This window comes from Amblyomma americanum, unplaced genomic scaffold (genome assembly GCF_052857255.1).
Source record: "Amblyomma americanum isolate KBUSLIRL-KWMA unplaced genomic scaffold, ASM5285725v1 scaffold_13, whole genome shotgun sequence".
Classification (NCBI taxonomy): domain Eukaryota; kingdom Metazoa; phylum Arthropoda; class Arachnida; order Ixodida; family Ixodidae; genus Amblyomma; species Amblyomma americanum.
This window is the reverse complement of record NW_027526485.1, coordinates 965,131-991,666: the sequence shown is the minus strand read 5'-3', so window position 1 is coordinate 991,666 and position 26,536 is coordinate 965,131. Positions and strand designations below refer to the sequence as shown.

Below are 26,536 nucleotides of genomic sequence, written 5' to 3'. Positions count from 1 at the left end.
GGTTCGAAATAAAAGGTATGATACACAGGCTATAACATAAAAGTACATGTTTGCGAGAAGCAAAATTTATTTACTGATTTCTGCTCATTGTTTATTAGCATTTGCTGAAATTTATTGTCATGTTTACAAAGATGTGCTAATAATTGGGAAGCTACAGACAGCTGGTCAAATTTGTTTTATTCGGTTTACATAACGAAAAAGTATGGTGCACATTCGAATGGAACAATGCTTTCAAGTTTTCGAGGTAGAGTTAATTTGCCGTAATTTTGAATAGAGCATGCTGTGATTTTTCCCTTTTCTTTTGCTTTCTCAGAAAACAGTCCATTTTGTGAGTCGCTAGCAACATTGTGCTCTTCAATTTGGTTTGTGCAGCTTCCACGCCTTCTCAGATTTGCACAAATTTCGTGCCTACTTTTGTGGGTAATGCAAATACACTTAATGTGTTTTTGCTGCAGTATTCTCTATGTTATTACAAGGTTTGGCCACATAGCTGAGAATTCATGTTTTCCACAGTTTGTAATTAAGTGTCTGATTACAGCTGCTGTGGAGCGGAGGGTGCCTGATGCAGATGTGGCCCGCATGAACTCCCGTATTCTAAGCTTTTTGTGTGGCGCCAGGGACCGGGACGGTGGCCGGAAGGTCAGGATGATCCTTACGCGGGCACTCCATCCTGACCACTGATGGAGCTTTTGTGAAATAATGCAATAAAACGTGCAAGAAAACTACTTTTCAATTTGATATATCATACTTCAGCTTTGCACTGCCATACCAGAGTCTGACTCTGGCCAATTTAATGCAGAGAAGCTTAAGATATTGGTGTATCTGCATAAGATGTTGCTTTGAATACATGGGATTTTGTATAATTTGACCTGTTTATGCATGAATAATGTGTGTGCAGCCAGTATTGTGTAGAGTTGAAATGAGTTGCCCAAATTGGGTTTCATCAGGGCAGCTCAGTTTGGTTGCCCTTATAAATGCTGGTCTGGGCCAAATTGGGCAGCGCACTTGTGCCCAGACTGGGCTACATCTGGGCAACTAAAGAGGGTTGCCCACTTTGGGCCGAACTGGGCTGCATAAGGGCTGCCCACTCGGTCCCAACAAGGGCCTCACAAGGGCATTGAAAGTAGGCTGCCCACTCAGGCGCAACAAGGGCCCCACCAGGGCTTTGAAAATGGCCTGTCCACTCGGGCCCAACACGGGCTCCAACAGCACATTGAAAGTGGGCTGCCCAATCGGGCCCAACAAGGGCCCCACCAGTGCATTGAAATAGGCTGCCCACGTTGGGCCAGATCTGTTTTTTTTTCTGGCAAGCGAAATGGGCTGCCCAATTTGGTTCTCTTCTGGCTTCTTTAGGTTAGCCCAAGTGGGCTGCCCATTTGGGCTCCTCCTGGGCACGGGTTGCAAATCCCACATGGGGTCCATATGGGCTGATCACTTGGGGCCGACAAGGGGCCCCAATTCGGAGTCCACATTGTGCTACTTGGAGACGAAGGTTTTTTTCGTTTGGTTTGGCTTATGGGGGTTGAACGTGCCAAAGCGACTGGGTTTATGGGGGTCACCTGCGGTTCTTTACCGTATATTGACATCGCATTGTAGACGGGCAGCTAGAATTTTGCCTGCATCGAAATTCGACCGCCACGGCGGGTATCGAACCCGCGTGTTTGAGTCGGCAGGCGGGCACCATAACCAGAGCGCCACCACGGCTTTTTTCCTTAATGCATGAATATACACATCAATAAAATATCATAGTGGACATGCCCCTTGGCAGACAACCGTGTCTAATCGACTTTCATTACAAGTTGGTCTATCAGAGTCAATACATCATCTGCATAGTCCTACTGCTTCAGGACTTCTCTTAATTTATACATATGTTCGACAAAATAATCACATACCGATCGTGCATCCAAGTCACAATATCTGAAAGCCATTTTACTCCTGCAAATGCTGTGAAGGCCCATAACATAATCTGGTCATACTGCGCAACATCACTTTCAGTGTTCAGGTACCGAATTCCGCGCGGTGTCAATGACAAGTCTTTTTTAGGGTTCTTTGCAAAACGTCCCAGAAGAACACCGCATCCCAACAGTCCAAGAACAAGTGTTCTACCGTCTCTAGCTTTCTACACAAGAGACAGTTTGAGCCCCAAAGAACAAAAAGGCCCTTTTCCTTTAACCATGTTTTTACTGGTAGGGTTCCTGTATGCAATTCGAAAAATAATGTTTTAACGCCAGGTGCAAGTGTCATCTTCTTAACTCGCCTGAGAACGCCTTTTCCAGGGCCTTCACATTATAAGGTTCTGTACAGTGGAGCTGGAAACAACTGCTCAATAAGACCTTCTATAGTCGCTTCGGCGTTACACTCGCTAAATACTCTAGAGAGAACCGCTCTTGCAAAAACCTGAACGACCAGACCACCTCTCACAGGAAGCGAGACACTGTGTACCTCCGAGCATTGCACGAAGAGACAATGAATTCTGGAAGTGCACTGTCAGCATGGTTTGTATGAATGTTCGCAAGAAGGCGTCATTTTCGTCACGCAAGAAACAAAACCTTAAAACCACCTGCCGTACATATAGATGCATAAGAGGCAGTCCGCCAACCTTTACTCTCCGGAAGAGATTATCTCTGCGAATTCGTTTCCAATCGGACGCCCAAATGAAAACAGCAAACCCCGATGGAACCTTTGGATATTGTTTCGTGCACAATATATTATTGGAGTAAATACATGATCCTTGCAACAAGAAAGGTGTGACATACAGTTGCATGCGCGAAAATGGAAAGATTGCGGCCCATTCACCCTTTCGTCCTGTCCAGCATTTCTTCTGCTTTTTCATTCCTGTAATTGGTATTCTCCCCATATTTGTTCAGCGGGACTCCCAAATAGACCCCGGAAGTTGTAGCCCAACGTACTCCGCAGAAGAATTCTGGTTGTAAGTCCCATTGCCCATGCCAGACTCAGAGACATTTGTCTAAGTTAACAACGCTGCCAGTTTGCCTGCAAAACCTTTTGGTTATTTGTAACACTTATACAACACTTTTACGGTCTTCACGAAAGAGCGCTACGTCATCAGCGTATGCCAGTATTCTCACCTCACACGCTCCCAACCTAAAACCTCGCATGTGCCCACTCGCAGTTATCATCCTACAAAAAGGCTCCAAATAAATTGCAAAAAGTAGAGGGGACAGTGGGGCATCCGTGTCGAACAGATGCCCTTACATCAATTCTTTCACATAACAGTTTATTTATCATAAGACGTGTCAAACAACATGCATAATCCATTTTTATCCCTTTGAGGACAACTGAACCAATACCAATATGTTCCAACAAACAGTAGAGTATTTCATGAGACACGCGATCGAACGCTTTTTCAAAGTCAATTTGAACCATAGCCACTTTCTTATTTAGAGCATCGCAGCACACGAGCACGCTGCGTGCTACATGAATATTTTTAAATATGCTTCTTGTTTTCATTCCACACGTTTGGTGAGGTCCAACAATATCCTTTATGACGTATTGCAATTGCTTAGCTAACACTTTCATCAGAATTCTATAATCAACGTTTGTTAACGTGATCGGTCTATATCCTGTAACCTTTATTAGCTTGACTGGGTCATCTGCGTTAGGAATTAAGACCGTATGAGCATTGCTAAACGAAGGTGGCAGCCTACCGACCTCAAAACACTCCTTGAAAAGCTTATAAAGCATAGTGGCAAGGTCATATTTAAAGCTATTATAAAAGGCCGCGCTCAAACCGTCAGGTCCCGGCGACTTTCCGGCATTCAGTTCACCAATTGCTGTCACTATTTCGTCAATACTTAATTCGTTCTGTAATTCTTCAGTGATCTCATTTCTTAATACTGGCATAAGAGGCAAAAAGTTTTCCCGAAACCTTTCCGCACTTGGTGCTTTGCTTGTAAACAGCTCACGGTAATGCTCCACGAATGCACTCAAAATTCCACTTTGATCACTCAGGATTTGCCCTTTGTATTCGATAACTGAGATCTGGTTCGAGCGCGCGTATCGCTTTTCACTGGAGAGCGCGCGTTTTGTTGGCGTTTCGCCAGTAAGCCATTTTTCTGTGCGTGCTCTTATCGCTGCCCCTCTGTACTCCTGAGCATTTAAAGCTTCTAGACTAACTTTGACGCCCTTTATGTCATGCATGTACATGCCCTGCGTTTGTTCCTCTTCTCGCCATAAATTCGCCAGAAGCTCTCGCAGTTGCTTTTCTTCTTTTTTTCCTCATACTTTATTATGCTTGAACGCTCAATGGCATGAATTTTCACCTCCTGCTTAAAGCGTTCCCAAGATTCAATACATCCTGTTTCACTATTATTAAACATAACCATGCCTTCCTTAACTTTTCTTAAACATATGCCGTCTTCTATAAGCCTTGAGTTTATCTCCCACATATCCCGGTTCATTCTTGTTTTACGCTGCTTCCTTCCTCCCAAAGTTACCGTAACAAGGCAGTGGTCACTAAAGGACACTTGCTTCACTTCATACTGCTCACAGGAAGGCGAAAACTCCGGCGACTTATATTCTGTCAAGTCGTGCACGGCTACGTCCTTGAAAATGCGTAAAATGCACATGTTTATGACTTTTCGCCAGGCCCATTACGTCCTCTAAGCTGCATTCGTTCAGGACACGCTTCAACAAATCAGCACTCCGGTCTTATACATCCTTTACATTTGAACGATCTCTAGGGTCTAACGCACAATTGAAATCACCCAATAATATGGGCATTCGACTGCATTCAAGGAACGACCCTAACTGTTTAAAAAATCCGCGGCGTTCCTTTTGTGTCGTAGGAGCATACAGGAAAAAACCGTCACCGCGAGTGTTTCGTATCTGAAGTAACACGATAAACCGCCCCCTTGGACAAGTTATTTTTTCCTCTAATATGCCTATGTTTTTCCTCAGGAAAAGACAGCATCCCGGCGACAAACCATCCACATGGCTTACAGCAACATTGAATCGCGACCGAAAACCAAGCACCATGTTATCTGTTTGCTGGTCGTCCTCAACTTTTGTTTCTTGAATAGCCGCGATATCTAGATCTAACTCGCCGAACAGTCGGTTCAACAGCACTTGCTTACGCTTCGAGGCAAGTCCTCGTACGTTCAGCGTGCCTACTTTTAGCGGTTTCTTCAAGTAAGCCATAGAGTACACACAGGAAACAAACAACAGTGCTTTCAAAGTTCCCTGCTTGGGTCTCTCGTCACGACGAGGACCGTGACAAGGCTAACCTGCCTTTCATGGCTCACTCCCCTATACAATGTCTTTCTAGCCGACGAAGTTCTCTGTCCGTAGCCGGTGCCTTTTCGAAGTCACGAGATCGCTTAATGGAAGCGACTGTCGTATCCATCGGTTCCTCCGAGTCGTGGTCGCCTGTAGTGCTGCCCTTCGTTGGCTCTTCTGGCGGCGCAGCAGCATCCGCCTTCTTGCCAGTCGTTTCTGCAGTGGGGTCACCTTGTGACTTCTCGTTGCCAGCAGACAGCTCCGGCTGCTCGAAAGCAGGGCCGTCGCTGAGTCCTGATGGGGGCGGGGCTCCGGCGTTCTCAAGTTCCTCCTGATCCATGAGCAGCTCGCTTCCGTCGTCATGCGGCGGAGCAGTACCCGTAGCCACACGCGCATACGTGAGGACGCATCCGTCCCTTTCGTGTCCGAAGGACCGACACAAGCTGCACCTCGGCTTGCGGCAGACGCGTCGAATATGTCCCGTCCTCTTGCGCCGTAGGCATATTGGCGGACCAGGCACCAGCACTAACACTTGCCCTCCGTAAAACTTGAACATGTGTGGTAAATCATCGATAGAGAGCCCCTCCTTCAGAACCATACGCACCAGCCGGGTTGTCGACTCGGCGTCTTCCAAACCCGGACTGTTCCACTGCTCACGAGTGACATCTGTTACATCTCCGAAGTCTTCAAAAGCCTGCTACACAGACTCATTCGACACATAGAAGGGCACCCAGTGCACCCTGAAAGCCAACTCGCGTTTGTTGGGTTCATTGACTGCACAATAGCGTTTTTTTTCACTTCTTGTGCTCCTTCTGTCAGCAGTAGTTCCTTCGCTTCCGCAGTTTTCAGCTTCAACATCCACACATGCGACATTTGAAAGGGCCCAATGCCCGCCACGAAGGGTAGAGCACCGGCAGTTTCCAATGGCTCGCGAAAATCCTGTATGCGATAAGGGCGCCCGGAAATATCGGAGTGAAGGAAAACCGTAGTCTTCAATGCGTCTCCCGTAAGCAGCGTAGGTAAAACTAAGCGATAGCCCACTGGTGGGCGTCGCTCACTGAAACCTCGGCCAGGCATGACCGATAACAAAGCGCACACAGAGCTTCCCATCACACGACCGTACGCTGCGGCTTCCGGAAGCGGAATGAGCGCCACCGCGGCGTGCTTTTGCTCGTGAACAACATTACTTGGTTATCAGTTTCAGTTCTTGTGCACCGTCGACGACTTTGTTCCCAAGGAACACGATTGCAGGAGCAGCAAACTTAAATGAAAGCTGAAGAATTACGCCGGTGCAGAGGAAGACCAGGAGGAATAAATAGAGTGTGATATGTGCCTCACTGTGTCCGCTTGAAACTGACAGTTTTACATTTGGTGTTTGAAGTCTGCACAAAGACCAAAAATTGCATAGAGTGTAGATTAACTGCTCACGGAATGCATTCGTTTAAGCCCAGCATGCTCAACTATTAGTCTTAGAATGTCGCTGTCGATACGAATTGCATTTTTTCTTTGTGTGCCGCTGCTGTAGTCTCGCATGTTTTCTTCGATCATATAAACGGTGCAAATCGAAAGATTAGACACCGTAATCGATCAAGGATTATGGCAGCTACTTTCAGAAATGTGCCACCTAATCGGTGGTAACCTCGGAGGCGTTTATCCTGGATGGCACGGCAGTCCTTGCGTCGGCAACTGACAGCTTGTGTTTTGACGCATAAAAGTTCGGTGGTGGTGTCTTCGACTGCAGACAGCTCCTAAGGAAAAAGTTACATTTTTATATAAATTAATAGGAATCTGCGTCCTGCTCAACAAACATCTTATTTCAAGGCTACGTTTTGAAATCAATCCTGATCCCTCCCCGGAGACTAAGACGGCTGACAGCAAGATTAACAGCCTGAAATAGATGAAGGGAGGGGGAAAGCAAGGGACTAGCTGGAGTGGGAGCTTATGTTGGGAAAGATCGGGTTAGGAAGGGAGAGGGGCATAATAGCGAATCTGAGCATTTTCGACAGGGTTAGCCCACCCCTCCCTCCCCCAATAGGAAAGGGGGGATCGAAGGGGGAAATGAGGCGAGATAAAAGGGAGGGCGCCATCCAGGCGCCAGTTTACTGTTTTGAAAATTCAATCTAAGAACCTGCTGATTTTTCTTCTCGTTTACACCTTTTCCCGAATTGTTCTTAGACATTTAACCCTTGCCTTACAAGCCGAAGATACTGTCCTTAGGAGGCAATCGGTTTGTCGGAGTCGGTCAAAATGTGTCCCGAATGACGGTTTAAATGAAATCATTGGTCTCCATTGTGTTATGCAGCCCTTAATTGGTACTTCGCAACATTGTGGTGTTGCTCTTCTCAGGACACGATTGTTTCTCTTTCGCTTGTGCAGTCAGCCAGGCGCGATGTCGTGTGTTTATAAGTTCAGTTCCAAACAAAGGCATTGGCTACGAGCCCGCGGAATATACGTACCATGATATTGAAAGCCCAATTTGCGATATCTATTGATGCAGAATTTTTTAATTACAAAGAAATCTGACATCAATTGACGATTGCGAGGCGTCCGTGCTCACTCCTCGTCTACTTGTCGGGCAATTTTCCTCCGGATTTCTTCTTTAGACTAGAGCCTCCTCAGGTCACTAAGAGCACCTGCTGCACTCGTCAACGCTACGCATGAACGCGCGCAGCACTATCGAAAAAGATGGCGGTATTCAATGACTTTCAAAATATAAGTATTCGAGCTAAATTTTGTACACGCAATATGCCATCTGGGAAGGCCAGGGGCCCTTGCACAACGAAGGCATGCGATGAATAGGACTGGTTGGGCAAGAACATTATGCGCGCAGGAGTAGAGTGAGCATCTGTTAATCGGCTTACCTAGTTTGCAAATAATGTTTCCTATCATATGACCGAAAATCTAGCCGGACGCGGCAGCGGCTGAAAGAAGCACATCTACTGCAGTAGCGGCTTGCCAAACGCTTTATCTGGTTGAACATTAACTGCGCTAAATGCTTTATGGGTTGCTTTTAAACTTCCTTACCACAGGGCATATGGTACGCCATAAATATACTGAATTTAGTGAATAAATGTTCTAAATAAAGAGGAATATGTTTTGCGATAAGTTGCACTGTCAAATTTTGAAAGAGTTTGCGCTGAACGACGGTGGTATTTGAAGTCTCCACTTTATTGGTATCAAAATTATCCACAATACACACCAACAGCTGTTCTGCAGAAAAATCGGTGCACTTAATGCGCTCTGTCTAAGGCTAAAATAGCTCAGATTAATTAGATGTTAATGACTCGAACCTGCAAAGCTCTTGCTAACACCGCCTCGTGGTAACAATGTCGTTCAAAAACGGTGGATGTAAACTTTATATTTCACATATAACCTAATACTTCCCTCGTGTCTGCAATGAATGGATAATTATTTCTGCGTGGAGTGTTGTGCCTCTACCCAGTTTCATCATCACACGCGCGTATTATTAAACAATTCACAGCCTGTGGCCGGAGATGTGCTGTTTGAGGCTCTGGATACTTGAAAACACTAAAGAACATAGACTACAATGAAAGCCTTCAGCGCTTTTATGCGTAAGCATGTGACGGTCTAAATGCCCTTTCTGAATCGTCGAATACGAACACACTTCACATTTGTGGGGTTTTTCGCCTGTATGCCCACGCATGTGCCAAAGAAGGTGGTCACTTCTAGCTGCTGCATAAGGGCACCTGTCGCACTTGTAGGGTCTTTCACCTGTGTGCCTACGCATGTGCCGAACTAGGTCGCCACTTGTAGCCGCTGAAAACGGGCAGTTGTCGCACTTGTAAGGTTTATCGCCTGTGTGCATACGCCTGTGCCGAACAAGCTGGCTATTTGTAACAGCTGCAAAAAGGCAGTTTTCGCACTTGTATGGTTTTTCCCCAGTGTGGGAGGACATATGCCTTTTAAGGTTGCTGGACGTAGCGAACGCCTTTAAGCACAGGGGGCATTTAAATTTCTCTCCTGGGGCGTGCGTATTGATGTGTCTCTTAACATCGGCGTGTTTCGTAGAAGTGTACGGGCAATGGGGGCATCGTAAGGGCTCTCCTGTTATGCCAGGGTTCTGATACTGAACAGAGTTTTCTTCATTCGTAGCCATCGAAGAGCCCTGGTACTTCCAATTTCCATGCATCACACATCCGGGCCGAGAGGTAGACGGCGATTGTAGAACAGAACTCGCAGGAGGGTATTCCGGATTGGATGCAACATCTGAAATCAACGTTGGTAAAAAGTGTACTTTAGGGAAGATCTGATGTTTAGTACCACCACATTAGACATTTTCGTGCAATGGTTCAAAAATGCCACACCATTTGGCACAACGCACTGTAACAAACTGGTGCTAAACAACACACAGTATGTAGACACAGTGAGAAAATGCACCACATCGACGAATACTCAAACTATCAAAAAAATTTCAAGCGAGGACAATGCATTTTAAGCCGCGATACGCGCACAATCGGTAATGCGATTTGGGCTGCCCGGCTTTCAAATGCAGCTCTGATAGCCCTCGGAAGGGGATAGCTTTTTTCGTCCCATTGTGCATAACGCAAATATATAGCTGTGGCAGCGTCTGATGTTTGCGCACTCTGTGTAGCCCCAGGCTACATGTATGCCGATTAAAACGCGGTTACTCTCTTCTCTGGCCACCCTTTAAATTTAGACCGTACAATGGTTGTATCGTTTCGAAGCCCATCAGTTTTGTTTTGTCTTATGGGGTTCACATGCCGATGCGACTCGTGTTATGAGGGATGCAGTAGTGAGGGGCTGCGGATAATTTCGGTCACCTGGGGTTGATCAACGTGCACTGACATCAGGCAGACCAAGGGCCTGTATCATTCCGCCCCCATAGAAATGCGACCAGCGTCGATTTGAACGTAGCCGCAGCCGAGCTCCACATCTGCTGTGCAACCGCGGTGGCGCAGTTACTAGAGAACATTAGAATTCATTCTATATTAACACCACATTATTCAGATCGCCACTTTTGAAATCAGTATTTCATCTGAGTAGATCAATATGTCTACGCACTTCGCACAAAACTAAGAGGCGTCAGAAATTCGTGTGAAATGCTGTAATACACGATTTCAGAAATAAAAAAAATTGCAGCCAAGCCATTCATAAAAGGAAAACTTTACACTGTCGATATGAATGAAAGCCAAAAATACACTGTACAAGTGTTTATAAGAACTATCCAAATTATCACCAATAATGCAACTAAAAACAAAGAGAGAACCGTACGCAAAGAATACACGTGATTTATCTGGGTTGGAAATATGCATCCACTTCAGTTAGGTGTCAAAGAGCGAGTGAAGTACAAGCTTAAGGGAAAGGAGATATTTTCTGCGTAAACAGAAGAGTTGCCTGGAAATATGTACACAACACCATCTGACGAAATAACTGCTCTCAAGTTTGCGTTTTATCCACAAATGCAGGCCTCTGCTTCGTGTACCTACGTACTACGAAACGACGATGCCAGGGCGAATGGTGTGGCTGATCGGACTCAACTACTCAACTTGGTGGTCATATACATACCCGTTCTCTAAACTTCGAAAAACTACGATATAGCCAGAGAAGCATATTATCCATGGTAGGAAATTCTCTTGAGGTTATGAAAATTCTTGAGAATTTTAATTAAAGCGCTCAAGGCACCTCACAAAGGCGCATTCAAGAGTTCAGAATTCAGACGTAACGTTTTGTGAAACATTAGAGAATAGTATTCACGACTCAGAAGGTTGAATGCGGAAAGAAACCCGCTCTTTACCCGAGCAAAAAGATAAAAACACGCTGCGCAAATTTCCCATATGTGATGAGAACATGAGTTTCCAAGCCTGATTTACTGTGCTGTTCCTATGACACTGCTAAAAATTATACCGCTAAGAAAAATCTCTATACACGCATAAAATCCGTATACACGTATGAGTGCTACCTAGAAGAAAGCTCTACCGCACGACTTCCGCAGCGACAAGTCTGTCTGCGAGCCACGAATGATCTAGGGAACAGAAGATAGTCTTCGGGTCGGACCCTCCCGCGAACATTCAAGTCGCCAGAATGTCGCAGAGGGCGGTTAGAATTTTTTTTTTGTTCCTTGGCTGCTGATTTACGAGTACAGTGTTGCAATATCTCTTTGTACTCTTGTATTTGTCAAGTACAGCTTTGTGTGCTGTCGCTCTGTTTTGTAGAAATATGACAAATCTGTAAAATCTCTGAACCGCGTCCCATGTGTAGAAAGCGCGGTTCAGTGAACTCGTTCACTGCGACCCATTCTCGAGGCCGGAAGCGGCGAAAGCGACTTCCCCCCAAATCCTCCTCACCGTTTTTCACTTGGGGGTTAGGTTCCTGCTGAAAGTCCATGGTAATTCCAATTAGGGCTTATGGAGGAGGGGGGGGGGGCGTGGCTGATTCGGCCTAAGGGTTGCTGGTTAACTTCACCACCCGTCCGTATGGCGAAAATCCCCGATGATCTCTTCAGATTACGCCTTGTGAACACCTGCAAGAATGAAAATGATATGTTTTGAAAATTTAAATCTTTGCGATGTAAACCAGGAACGAAATGTTTAGGCGGCACGCGATTGCCTGAAATATATTTTCTCGCGTTGCCCGCGAAGAACCTGAAAAATCCTTTCGTGGTCCCGCGTTTCTGTCTGAGCTTGATTTCACGATCCTTTTTTAATGGGGAGGTAAAATCTTTTTAGGGTCTGGTGTACCCGTAAATTGGTGACACCAGGAGCACATAATCACAGGAAGACACCACTGTCTTTTTAAGTGATTAACTTTCCCTCCTCTTAAAACGCAACCGCTGCAGAGCGCGCTGTCATTGTAGTTATCTGCGCAAAGGTGGTTTTTGCTTTATAGGGTTATCATCCCAAAGCAGCTCAGGATATGAGGGCGTCGTAGTGGAGGGCTTCGGATAATTACGACCACCTTAGATTCGTTATCGTACACTGAAATAATCACAGTGCACGGTCCTCTAGTACTTCGCCTTCATCGAAATGCGACCGCCGTAGCCGGGATCGAATCCGCGTTTTTGGGGTCAGAAGCATAGTTACATAACCACTAAGCCACAGCAGCGGCCTCAGCTGTAAAAAGGCTTTAAACAGAGTGCGTCATTGTCCAAACGAAAAGCCCACCGTATAGGCGAAATAGAAACGCTCCTTCAAGAAGTGGGAGTGGCGCCTCTTTAAAGCATCCACAGGGCCATTCTTGCCAAGAGCGGGCTAGCGCAGGAACTTCTGCAAAAGTTGCAAACCCCATCAGTCTCTCACATGTAGCCTCCACATTCTCCAGCTCTAAACAGTTGCGCTGGTGGTGAATCCCATCAAAAGATCAACCACCATTTATCCAGATGCCAATGGGAAAGAAATGACAATATGCTCTGATGTCTCGCAGAAATAGGGTAGGTGGTGGAGAGGCCATGTGCTGGCGTTAGGCCCTTTTAATACAGTCCTCACTCTCAGAATAATGATGGAGCCGCCGAAGAAATTACATAAAGGTGACCATACACTGACAAATCCTGTCGTGCTGAGAAATGCTCACTTAAAAGTGCAAGAATTTCCTTCGATATTGTCATGAAGTTGTGACTGCAGTCCGTAGAGGAGAAAGGCTGCGAAAATCGTGCCTTAACAAAACTCTTCATTTGGGTTAAATTGCTCTCGCAATAGACAATCACTCAGCGACGGCGTAGCAACAAGGGTTCTCGGAAGTCGTTGAACAGAATACCCGCCGCTGTCAGCCGTGCTCAATTTAAAGCTGATAGCGAATTTTCAAGATACGGTGTGCAAAGTTACTAGATTATTCTGGAACAAAGTAGAGTCACGTCTGCCTGCATGCGATCAGTGGAGATAAATCTGGTCGCGTCTTGCATCGCAAAAAAGAGATAAAGCGGTGCTACAGTAGCTTTGAAGAATGGACAAACACTGCAAAGATTCGCGACTACATAAACTTCTAACGATAAGTGGACGCCTCGCTCGATACGCTGGAGGACACGAAATGAAAGGCTAGCTGTGCAGTGTCTCCTCAGCTCTCACCGGGTATCTTGAAAAGGAAGCATAAAACCTGTAATCATAGAATAGGGATGAAAACACCATATCAGAACAAGTAGCGTCAAACGAATATTAAAAAGCAGCGAGCTAAGAAGTGTTATTTCATCGCCTTGCGCAGTTTCAAATAGGAAGACGAAACGCGTTTGGCACATAAAGCTCGCGGAAGGATTTCCGCATGCAGGAAGATGTATTCTGGTTGCAAGAAACCTAAGCTTAATCAAAATAAAACCAAATTTTTGTTTTATTTTAACAAGTCTACTGTAGCGACAGTAAACCTTGAACCCGCCGCGGTGGCTCAGTGGTTATGGCGCTGGGCTGTTGGCACAAAAGACGCGGGTTCGATCCCTGCCGTAGCGGCTGAATTTTGATGGAAGCCGAAATTTTAGAGGTCCGTGTACTGTGCGATATATCGCACACTCAGCACAACTTCAGAACACGGTTGCGCAGGCCGCAATTGTGTAGCGCAGAATGCGCGAGATTTCCTTCATATTTTGCTATCTTTATTAATTTGCTGTGGAAAAAACCCGCAGAAAGTATGTTGCCGCCAGAAATACTGAATCGACAGGTCTCAACCACATCTACTATTTCAATACGTGCACTGGGGCATTAAGAAAGTAAAGTTAGGCCTCGTTATAACGAAGTCAAAGGGGAGCTGCGATTCCTTCGTTATAGCCCCATCTTCGTTATAGGCAGTGTTAGCCGAGCTTCTAGGGAGAGGCGTCGTTCCTTTGTTATTTATGTTATTTCGTTGTAAGCCGTTACGTTATCATGAGGATCAACTGTAGTACTACCTTCGCAAAGGTGTTCTTAGCTAATGATATGACTCGGTGGGATTTATAATTTCCTTGGATGGCGCAAGTGGAAGGAAAACCTATTCCAGATAACGCATATCTCTTATTTTATAACTTTGGTTCAAGTAACTTGTTAATAAATCCGCATTTTACACTGCGTTCTCAGCTGTCTCTACATTTATTCGTACAAGTTTTACGTAAGCTGGCACGCTATTGGTGGATCACTTGCCTCTTGGTTTGCCAATTTTAACACCCCACCCAGTGCTTACGTACTGGTTCACAAAACCGAAAGGCTCCACTGCTTTTGATTGGATCCAGTACAATATACACGAAAGAAAGGTCTGCATATCATGAAAATCAATCTGGTTCATCCGCATTCAGAAGAAAAAGTAGACCCTTTTATGAAAGGGAAAAAATTCGTGAATTCATGCGCCTCTCTGAACACTGGCGTCAGTAATTGTAATACAAGCAACGCTTTTTTGCTTCTATGCCTTCAAGCAATGCGGTTCTTACGTAAACATTTATCACTTAGGTTCGAGTCAGTGGTGCACTAGAAAACTGCGAGCGTTCCCCTCAATTCCCTTTTTGTAACGACTTGATCTTTGTAAAGATTTTTTTGGTCGTACACTATTTCCGAAAGCTAAAATAATGAGGATGATGAATCAACTTTTGCTGGGCCCTAAATAAATCGGTGGTGCACGCAGGTGCTAGACGGGGTGGTTCCCTATTTACGGGACCCATATATTCCATGCGGCTGCTAGCCCCTCTCCGTCAGTGCGAGCTGAATCGGTAGGGCGGGGCTGGATAACAAGGTCTCCCATCGCTCAAGGGGTTGACGATTGGTGGTGCTGGCGGGAAGGGAGGAGGGGGGTCTTGATTTCCGTGCACTCTGCCAAGACGTGCGGCTGGGTGTCCTTTTCTCTTTTCCAGAAAGGACAGAACATATCGTGTTCCGCAGGGTACGTGCGGTTCATCAGTACGCATGCGCAAGCGATCCCGTCTGCGCTCGACGCAGGATCGTCTGTTCTTGCCTGGTGAGTTTAGGGTGTGCTTCTGGCAGTCTGCACCTTTAATCTCGGTACATCCGGGTAATGTCCCGAAAGCTGATAACCGGGTGCGGCTGCTCTTCCGGCTCGTGCTCGGCCCGGTTGACATTTCTCGGTCATGGTAGTCGGCGATGATGTTGCCTGCTACTTGCGACTGAGCCGGGACCAGCACGAGCTATATGGCTCTACCCGGAGGCTTGCACTTGGATAGAATGACTCGGGCCGCAGATAAGATTATCCCCCTGCGGAAGCTTCCGTAGGCAGTCTTTGAGTCGGTGACCACGGTGTCCAGGATCGGCTCTGCGAGTGCGAGGGCCACGGCCGCTTCTTCGGCAACTGCGGGGTCTGTTTTCTTCAGGGACGCGCTGACGATCAGCCTGTTTTTTGTCGTAGGCACCACCGCTGCACGGTGACTGCGTTTTCGGAGCGAAGCCTCCGCGTAGAGGACCCTGGGGTTCTCTTTCAGCTTTGGAGCTATGGCTCTGGCCCGCGCGGTGCGCCTCTCGTCGTCCTCCCCCGGCGTCATGTTCCGGGGAAGGAGTTTAGTCGGAATGGTTGTTTTCCAGGCATCCGGAAGGGCCGCGTTAATGGGTACTGGCTCGATCTGCCATCCTATCTTGGGTAGGACGGCTCGTCCGTGTTCCGTGTGACTCAGTTGGATTCTCTGATTAGAGAGGTGGGCTTCGATGAGCTCCTCCACCTTGTTGTGGGCGCCCATGTCTAGCGGTCTTTGCGTGGACGAGTGTATGGGCATGCCCAGTGCTTACTTCGTCGCCTTACGAAGAATCGTGCTTAGGGTGTCCCTTTTCGCCTTCGTCAGCTAGAGGTACGGAGCGGAGTAGGTAACCCGCGACATGACGAACGCGCGTACCGGGCGCATGGCATCGTCTTCTTTAAGGCCTCGGTTTCTGTTAGATACCCTCCGAATGATACTAAATATCTGTTCGGTTGTCATCTTTATATTTGTGACTGCGGTGTGTGCCTTAACGTCGTTCTGAAGTAGTCGGCCGAGAAGCCTAATCTGTTGTGTTGGCTTGATGGCCGTTCCGCCGATGGTGATGATCACGTTCGGCGGCAGCTCCTTGAATTTTCCCGGTTGGATCATGAGCAGCTCTGATTTCTGGGGAGCGCAGCTCAGTCCGCACAACTTTGCGTACTCGTGCACGGTAGTTGCCTCCCACTGCAAGGCTTCATCCATACAGGCATGGAACCCGGCTCGGGCCGTCCACACAGTAATATCGTCGGCGTAGAAAGTGTGGTCCATGCCTTCTATTCGCTTGAGGAGATCAGGAGGGCCAGATTAAAGAGCAGGGGCGACAAGAGCGATCCCTGAGGGGTGCCCCTATTGCCGACCTTTACAGGGTCCGACTTCTCCTCCCTATCCTGATGGTCGCCGTTGGGTTTGACAGAAAATATTTTATGTGCTCCTAATGTCTTTCGGCCACACCTGGTCTTATTCAGACTGCAACACGCTCACGTGGGACACATTGTCAAACGCTCCCTTCAGGTTGAGGGCGTGTATCCCGCGCTTCGCGTGCCTCATTGCCGGTTTGACGACCAGTTCGTGGAGTGGGATCATCGCGTCTTGAGTGCTGAAATGTTGCCTGAAGCCGTACATCACCTCCGTCATCTGATCCGTTCCTTCAAGGTGCTTCTGCAGCCGGCGAAGAAAGATGCGCTCCATCACCTTTCCCACGAACGACGTGAGGGAGATGGGCCGCATGTTGTCTATCGTGAGGGCCTTGCCGAGGTTTGGAGTGAAGCGGACCTGGGCGTCTTTCCATTCCTGCGGCAACCGCGAGCTCTCCCAGGCTTCCTTGATGTGCTCTAAGAGGGTGCGCTTGTCCGCTCATGTTGTTGAGTAGTTTGTTAGACATGGCGTCGCTTCCGGGTGAACTTGTCTTGTTACTTTCATCTAACGCTGTCCACAGTTCCGTCATGGTAAACGGCCGGTCCAGCTGCTCGTTGTCGTGTCCGTCGTACCTCTCGGGCACCGGGTACTGGCCCTTCTCTATCTTTGGGTAGTTCGCCTCCAGGAATGATCAAGGCTTCCGTATGGAAGCCGAAACGTCTTCGTTTTAAACAACAACCTTTTGGTCGGCGTTCCTTTTTCTTCAGTCATGAGTCTTTCAGGAGTCTGCGGCCGTCTCCCTTGTACGTGTTCAATACTTTCGCGAGGGCGCGATTGGTCCCAGTTTTGCTAATCAGCGGGTCGATCAGATCAACAGACACCACGTCTAGCACGTCGAGAGCTTGCCCTGCGGACCATCGCAGGTCTTCAGCCAATTCTCCCTACATAGTTTGGCCGCGTGCTCGGCGATCTGTTTGTTCAAGACTGCAATGCGCTTCACCAGCTTTCTGTTGTGTCTCTGACGCTGCCACTCCCGCGTTAACGAGTGCCGGGCCGCCCACATGTGGGCGAGTCTGGCGTCCACATACGGTGTCTGTGACGTCGTTGCAATTTCTTGGATAAATGTTTGGAGGGCCATCTTCTGGTCCTTCGCCCATTAGGTGTAGGTCTGTTGTGTTCCTTCCTCAGACGCCTCTTCTTGATCTTGAGTAAACTTTGTCATCTTGCCCGAATCCGTGATCCGCGCAGTCCCCATAACAGCATGATCACGAGAGCCTCGGATCGTGATGCCGATCAAGCTGCAGTCAGACCGCAGGTCCACATCTTCGCTTTTCCAGGAGACATCTAGCGTGCCCGACAACCACGACAGGTCTGGCGTGTTGTCCCTCGTGGCACTGTTGCCTCTTCTGCTGGTTACGTCCGGCTCGTTCAGGAGCGCCATCTCGTGATACTCCATTGCTTTGGCCGATGCTTTTCCTCTCTTGGACTTAACCATACAGCCCCACGCTGTGTGACGGGCATTAAAGTCACCGAGGAACAGGAGCGGCCTTGTCCCCTCCAGCCCGTTCGCCTGGCTCAGGATGCGGTCAAATTCGTACTGCCGCTGTGACGGCCGGCAGTACGCGCTGATTACAAATAAATTGTCCGAGCTGCCAAATTTTCTGGCATGCATTTCGACCAGCGTGTGCTCGCACCCTCCCTGCGCCTTGATATGTTCAGTTGCCGCCACCTTGCTGCGTACGAGCATCGCCGTTCCGTTCTCCGTGGGGTCCGTGTAAGTGACGTACCCTGGGAGTCTTGATTTCCTGTTTGTTTCCTGTAGAGCAATTACATCGGGCTTGTTTTCTTGCCCGTCAACGTGTAACATTATTTCTGCTTCTTTGTTGCAAGCCCCACGGCAGTTTCATTGGTAAACTACGGTGGCGTCCCCCCCCCCCCCCCGGTCTTCTTCTTGTGTCTTTTACTTGGCCTCTGAATCATACTTCTTGGACGTCTTGAGTCGATTGCGCCTTCTCGCGATCGCGTCTTTGATTTTTTTGGTCCGCTCATTTTTCACGGACGCGAAGCGGTTCCTTACCGATGTTGAGCCTACTTTTTTCGCTAGGAGCTTGCGTCTCACCGATGGCTTGTCAGGCTGACTTTCTAAAGCTTCGATTCGGGCGTCCATTTTGCCTAGCCTTGTGTTATGTTGGGAAATTGCAACCAAAATGGCCGTCAGCTCTTCTCGCGGGATCTGTGCCGTTGTCGTGGTCGCGATTTCTGCGGTCGGCGCTTCCTCACCGCTCGCGGGGTTCTCTTCGGCGTCCATCCCCTCTTGATTATTTGATGAACGCTGTGTGGCCCCAGCCTCTCCCGCTGCCCGCTCTAGGCGGGGCGAGGGGGCCCCTCCGCGGCCCCCTGCGCAAGCCTGCGGCGTTGCTTGCCGCCGTGCGGTTGTTTTGAGGTCTTGCATTTGCCGAGCTGCCGTTACTCTCCAGCGTTTTGATCTGATTCATATGCGTATTCGGGCGTACTGCTCCTGGATCTTAGCGTTTTGGCGCTCTATGAACCTGTTAAGCTATATCACTTCGCTACGGTCTTTTGCGGATTCGCTTGTGGGAAAAGGGATTGAGAGCAATGAGGGCTTTGAATTCGGTGTCGCTGGTTCGAGCGACGGGCGACCAGTTGTCTCCAGCCCACGCTTTTCTCGGTGATCTCTCGGCGTCCGGTTGACTCGCTCGGGGCCCTCGAACTGGCCCGGATCTCGAACTGGCCCGGAAGCGCGAGCGCCGGTTGCCGCAGCCGTTGCCGCCCCCGGATAGTGTATTCGATCGGAGCGACTGTGGCGGCCGTTTTCGCCGCCACTGTTTTTGCTGCTGTAGCCTGGCGTGTGTGACCGCCCAGTTATTTCAAAGAGCTACATCGGGGTCCGCCTGAAGGACCTCTATTGTCTCGGTTCCTTCTCCCGGCGTGTTCTTCCTCCGATAAGGTGTTTGTATGGTCTAGTCGGTACATGGTATTAACTGAAGGCACAGGGCACGAAGGACGCGGCATAGAAGGAGACATACAAAGCGCTGTGTTCCTCCGCTCGGCGCCGTTTCCAGCTACGATGGCGGACGACGTAGGGCATCTTGAAGCGTGCTTTGCAGGCCTTATTCGCGGTCTGGTGTTTGCCTCCGCACAAGCCACACTTCGGGACACACTTGTGCTCTTCGGCGGGGTTGGAGACTCCGCACCCTCTGCAGATCGTGTTCGAAGGATCCGCGCACACGTCCATTTTGTGGCCCACTCTTCCGCACGCATAGCATACGTCGACTTCTTTTCTGCGCAACGTGCACTCCGTGAGCAGATTACCGTATCTCACATAATGTGTACTTTTTGCCCTTAGAAGGCAATGACGACTGATCGGGTCTTACCGATTCGGTTCGCCTGTAGGGCTGTTGGGTGAAGCTTGCGCGCTACATTGCCCTGATTCTCCTGGGCCGTATAGTCGTGCGGGATGCCCTTTATGATGCCCTTCATCATGCCGTGGGGGGCCGCTTCGTAGGTACTTGTTTCGTGCACCGTGCCGCGTATGTCGATTATTCCTGCTCGAGCGTACAGGTCGGAATGCTCTCTTTTTGGAGATGCTCACCACGACGGTATTCTGCTGGAGGTTGGGGCACATGACGTCCTGACATGCTTCATTGGCCGGTATCTGTGTCGCGGCCGCAATTGCACGACTTAGTTCAACGCGGGTCACGTCGCTCACGCGAAGCCCGCCTCGTGGTTTTAACACAATCTTTATGTCGCCGCGCGGAGTCTGACATGCGCGCGCCCTTCATCAATTTGCCCTTATTTACACGTTCCGGCCTTAAGTGAAGTTATCGCTGCCAGTGGCGCCACCGCCGTGGCTGTTGCTTCGGCAGTTGACATCATCCGTGGCCTTGGCGCCATCTTGGCTCGTTTGAAGCACGGGATTTTCCAGGCAGTTTTCCAGCCTTGTAATCTTGTGCACTGGTCTGGCGGAGTTTCGATGCCGTCCACCTCTACACACATACTGGTAATCATCTTAGGTCAATGCTCACTTGCCTAATCTCCGATGGTTCGATGTTCCGCTGGCTGCTTCACCGAGGCTCGGGCTGGGCCTATCGCTCCCCCGCTAAGGCCGAAGTCGACGTTAGGCCCAGCAGCGGACGCTCCTCTCGGCAGACAAAGTCCTCTAAATTCGGGAAAAGCGGTCCTCATCGTCGGAATTTGGTTTCCCGGTGGTCCACAAAACTTCATGTATCCGGTCGATGCACTTTAAGGTTTGACTAAAAAAAGCGGAAGTTAAAAGAAGAAAAAAAATTGGCTATGGTTTAGCGCTGGTTAACCCTAGTTGAATTGCGGAAACTTCCTTTCCTCTGCACGTCGTTTACGCAGCGTCTCATTCCCACGCTTTCGAGAATTCAAGCCGGTCTCTTCCACAGCTGAGGAGTCACTCCGGGACGTGGCATGACTTCCAGCCGCATCTTCGTTACGACGCTTCTCGAGTCGTGCGCCGCGTTCTTCTTGCATCTGTTAAGCGCGTTGTCTCTTCCTCGTTCTGCCGTTCTCGCGTCTCTTTAACGCTCTCCAAAACGACTGGTGGTGGTAGTGGTTTTATTAAAAATAATAGTAAAAAGGAAGGAAAAAATTTTTGCTAGCCCCGGCATCTGCCATCGATACTGAAGCACCTGAGCTGGGGCAGCGGAAATAAAGGACAGCAGGCAGAATGGAGAAATGAAATGAAAGAGGTGAGGGGACAGGAATAGAGGAGAGGGGGAGAAGTAATATGTACAAACTATTTACACAATAAGAAATGTGTCCAGGTTGTGCGCGTGATTAGTTCAATTTAGAGGAATTAAATCACACACGCGCACAGCACTGTGTAGGTTACAACTGGAGTGGGGCGTGCAGTTATTAATCGTTCAAGGTAGAGCTCGCGGAGCGTTCGGTCACTGCGTGTAACTACCTGACGGAGAACAGACGGGACGTCAAGCCCGTGTGTTCGAGGAATGCACAGAGGCTCACTAAAGTTCGCTCACGAGTGCGCGCACTGCCCTGCGGCCACAATAGCGTCTTGATGGAGTCTGGTAGTATGCCCTGCGCCCTATAGGCCGCGAGCATATCGCGAGGAGCATCGGCGAACGCGGAGCAGCGAAGGAGCAGATGTTCTAGTGTTTCCACTGCACCGCATCCGTCACACACATCACTCGTCGCGATTCCGTGACGCACCCGTCGTTCCCCGGGCCACACGCAGCCAATGCGCGCGCGGAGGATCATTGCACGTTGTGACCGTGTAAGTGCGCGACAGCCGGTGACACTGTCGATGCGCTCACCTCCCGCGATGCGTGGGTCGGGGTGCTGCTTTCGGAGACGGTCGTGAATGGCCGCACGCACGTCCTCCAGCGCAAGGGGCAGATCGCTGGCAGGTAGTTGGTGTGCAGCGGTCGCGAGGTCGTCAGCTTCTTCGTTGCCGGCGATGCCGCAGTGACCGGGCACCCACTGTGCACGCACGGCACAACCTCTCTGCGCGAGGCGCTCGATGCTCGAGCGAATTTCCCGCACAAGTGGGGTACCGCGGCCGTTAGATTGCAGGCGGCTGAGGGCGGCGCGGGAGTCGCACAGCAGAGCACTCCTGGGCGGCGGAGGGCCGAGGGTGAGCAGCAGGTCCAGCCCGAGCCGGATCCCCATCAACTCCGCTGTGGTGGAGGAGCCCAGGAAGGCTGCGTGTTGCTGGCTGTGCAGTCGCAGGGCGGGGATGGTGGCCGCCGCAGCAAGGGAGCAGCTGTCGCGGGCCACTTAGCCGTCGGTATACACGAGGAGATGGTCCTGGAGCTCCTCGTGTATGACGGCTCTGGCCAGCTGCTGCACAGCGCAGAGGGGTGTGCTCCGCTTTCCTGCGATGCCGACGATCTCTCGCTGTACCTCCGAGGCAGCAGGCCAGGGCGCGCAGGAGCCGTAGGGGGGTGGGCCTTGGGTCAATTGCTCATACTCGGGCATCGCCGCGCCCATTCGTGAGCGCGGGTGCGAGCGCATACGCTGCAGCAGCGAGCCGCCGTCCGGTGCGCGGTGAAGCCGGTCGATGTGATTCAGTGCCCTGCGCGCTGCTTGGAGCTCAAGGGGCCACGCTCCTGCCTCGGCCAACGTTGCGGCGCACTGCGAGTTTTTGGGCAGGCCTAGGCACACGCGCAGGGACTTGCGGTGCTGAAGCTCGAGCTTCTTCCAGCACGGCTTGCGCACCGTGACGAGCGGCAGCGCATAGAGCACCGCCCCCAAAGCTGCGGTATTGTATAGACGCAGCGCGGCTTGCTGGGAGATGCCCTGGCCTCGAGCGGTGAGCTTGTGCACGGCGGCGGTGATCCTCTTCATCTGCAGACAGGCCTTGGTCGCCGCGGGGCGGAAGGAAAGGCGCCAGTAGATGTCCAGGCCAACTTACCGCACCGATTTACGCCAAGGAATCGGAGTCCCGTCCAGTGACAGTGGCGCAAGGTGCGCGCGCGAGCGCGAAACGCAGGCCATGGCCACCGATTTGTCGGCGCTCAGCGACAGACCAAGTCCGCGCAAGCTGGCATCGATTGCGGTCAGGGCTCTCTGAAGGCACCCCCGCACGCGGAACGCCTCGCCCGGTGGTCCCCGGCACCACAGAGCTATGTCGTCTGCATATATGGACATGTATACATGATGTCGCCCGCTCGTGTTGAGGGAGGCCGGCACCACCGACATGGCCACATTAAACAGAAATGGTGATAGGAGAGAGCCCTGCGGCACGCTCATGTCGACCGGGCGAGACTTGGAGAGCTTACTCCCTACTCGTACACGCATGGTGCGCCCGCTCAGGAAGCCATGAACGTATCGCAAAAGGCGCCCGCTCACACAAGCCCCCTCAAGCACCGCGAGAATTGGTGCGCGGTGAACGTTGTCAAAAGCGCCCGAGACGTCCAGTAGCAGCAGCAGCGCAACCTGGCCTGCTGCCCTGGCATGCTGCAGCGCTGTAACAACGTCCGATATAGAGTCAGCCGTGCACCGCATCCCACGGAAACCCGTCTGCCGTTCGTCAAACAAATCAGCCTCCGCAGCCCGCTCGTTCAGACGCTGCAACGCCATATGCTCCATGAGCTTACCTGCCGCCGATGTTAATGCCACTGGCCTACCATACACTTCTGGTGCTGCTGTTGTTGATAGGAAGGAACAAAAGGAAAGTGCACGTTCCTGCCTACTGGCTCAAGCCCAGCCACAGTCGCTGCTGCGTGCTGGAAGTAGGAGAGTTAAAGGATAGAAGAGCAACGATAGAAAAAAAGGCGCGCGCTAATATGCCCAGGGCCAATCCGGGAGGCAGTGCAGTACCGGACAGACCCGTGCCGGAGTGCTTCAAGCCCAGCACTCGGAGATATTCGAAAATAAGTTTAATATCTTGAGTCCAAGGACCCGCATCAGATATTAAATCAAGTATCAGATATCATGGTGGTGTCAGAGCCACCTCCTACACTGACGCGAAGCGCATATATATACATCACCGGGAGGTAACACCTCCTCTCTCTCTACATCAGTGGAGAACATCTGGTGGAGCGAGCGTGACGGCAGCGGCGTTGACGGCGGCGTCATCTGTTGGAGCGCGGCTGCGGCGTTGCTAGGCAACGGCGGCTCAAGGTCATTCGTCGGCTAGCGCATACGGCATACGGCTGCCTATATACGGCATACGGCTCGCCGAGCAGAAATGGCTCGCTGGCTGTCATAGTATAGCTTTCGCTTTAAAAACATTAGCAGTGGCTTAGCTAAGCTATGCAAGGATATACGTAGCGAGAGCTGAAGTTCCCCGCAGGTTACACATGCTGTTGAGGTTGTGGTGATTAAAATGTTAAGCATTCAAAAAGTATGCGGTGAGACACGTTATTTATTGAATTGATTTGACAGAGATAAACACTGCCCGATGATCGGTAAAGTAACACGCAGTTGTATCAATGCTGCGTACACAAGGTCAATCGTTCCAGCCCAGGATGCGGAGGAGTACGTAGGTCCGAACCCGACCTCGGCGGCTGCCTTTCAATGGAGGCCAAACGCTACGGCGCCAGTGCGCTGTGCCATGTCAGTGCAGGTTAAAGATCCCCAGGTGGTCGAAATTTTTCCGTAGCACTCCACTACGGCCCCTCTTTCTTCCTTTCTTCTCTCAGTCTCTCCTCCATCCCTTCCATTACGGCATGGTTCAGGTGTCTGCCGTTACAGTGAGACAGATACTGCGCCATTTTTCCCCAAAAACCAAATTTTCATCAAACGCCGGTGGGATTCTTCGGCGGGCGCTTGAAGCGAGCGGACACGTTTTTTAGCTCTCTGCTCCTTCGGACGCTGGGCCTAAAGCTTCGCGGCGTTGCGGGGTCTCCCCATGGAGGCCATAGACACCGTGAACGAGCGAAGACCTGTGTTCGGCGGTGACAATGAGCAACGCAGGGCAGGCCGCTCATGCTGACGATCACGGAGACGAACGCCATCCAGAACAAGGTCGTCCAGCACCATTCGGCGAATGCAGGCCGAGATCGCTGATCTGCGGGACACGGTGAGGTGCCTGACGGCGGCGCTCATCACCACCTCGGAGAACCTCGAGTCCGTCATCGGGACCTTGGACGTGTCGCCGGCGGACCCACGCGTTCTAGCCTTGAGGGACGCCATGGCGCTCGCTCACCAGACGCAGAACTCCACGGCGGCTCCCTCCCCACCTCTGGCCACCCCTGCGCTTACTGCCGCCATTGCTACACCTGGGGAACCGGCTGTGATGCCCTCTCCCCCTGATGCTGCTGCTGCAGGCACACTGCGGACAACTCAGCCGAGGAGAGCATCTGCTCCCCAATGGACAAGTCTGCTCTCCGGAAACGGCGACGCTCAACGGGGTCCGAGGAGGCGAGGGACTCGGAAACCAAAAGGGACATCGCGGTGGCAAAGCGGGAAGCCCGAAGCCCCCCCATCGTCACTGTTCCCTCTCCCTCCACACTCGAAGGAGCAGGGCCTTCCCAGCACGAGCCCCATGGAGCCCACCTCCAGCCTGCTGCTGATGCTGCTGCTGTTGCTGCTGGGGCGACGGCGTCCGGAAGAAAACCGGATGCGACCTCATCAAATCCCGGAGCACGAGATCAGGCTGCGGCTGGGGCTTCGTCTGCTGGCAGCGAGCGCGCCCAACTCCGCGGCGCGCCGCAGCAATGCGCCGCAGACAGCGGCGACGCTGATGCTGGGGTCAGCCTGGTCCCGTGGCGCATTATCACTACCAAGGCGCAGCGGCGTCGGAGAGCTGCCCTGGAGCGAGCCGCGGCCGCCGTGGAGGTCCCGTCCAGCCTGGTGGGGACGGTGCTGTTTCGGCCGGCGAACCGGGGCACTGCCTTCACCAGGGAACAGGGCTAGGAGTTGGCCGAGGAGATCGGATCCCGCCCGGGCGTCCTCGCCCTCCGGGTAAACATTCGGCGGAATGTGGTGGCAGTGGACGCGGGGAGCAGCGATGCTCTCCAGGCCCTGCTAGCCACAGCCGTCATCTGCGGCGTGCCGGTCTGCGCCAAGGAGCCTCCTCCTCGGAATCAAAGCTCCAGCCTGGTCTTCGGTGTGGACGGGCGCAGGACGGCGGAGTAGCTGCTAGCGGCGGCGGAGTCAACGGTACCGATGGTGTCGGCGTCTCTGTCGGGCAGCAAACTCGCTCTCCGTTTTGCGGCGCCGACACCCCCGGCGTTCATCACCATATTCAAGCGCAGGCTCGCGGTCCGCCCCTGCCGTCCCCGGCCGCTCCAGTGTGCCAAGTGCGCCAGCCTGGGGCATGCCACTGAGGTGTGTCGTGCTCCTGCCCGATGCACGCGCTGCGGCGGGCCGCACGAGCCTGGTACCTGCGCGAGGAAGCCCCGCTGCATTAACTGCGGGGGGCGGCATGCAACCATTGACCAAGCGTGCCCGCACTGGCAGCGAGAGCGTCACGTTGCCACTTTAATGGCCACGTCCATGGCACCGATGTCCAGACAGGTTGTCCGAACCGTCGTCTAGGCTGAGACAGCGGCCCCAGCCCAGCAACATCAGCTGACGCCCCGCGCGCTTTCTTATGCGCAG

At 51.1% G+C, this 26,536-nt stretch overlaps 1 long non-coding RNA gene across 1 annotated transcript in view; it reads right to left on the bottom strand.

Annotated features, from left to right (window-relative positions):
• Nucleotides 1–8,404: 8,404 nt before the first annotated feature.
• Nucleotides 8,405–26,536, bottom strand: part of LOC144111905 (uncharacterized) — a 33,185-nt gene continuing 15,053 nt past the window's right edge. Inside the window, exons 2-3 of the long non-coding RNA XR_013310152.1 lie at nt 11,565–11,740; nt 8,405–9,465 (exon numbers count right to left, since the gene is read on the bottom strand). This is a non-coding gene — a long non-coding RNA (uncharacterized LOC144111905). The remainder of the gene's footprint in view (nt 9,466–11,564; nt 11,741–26,536) is intronic.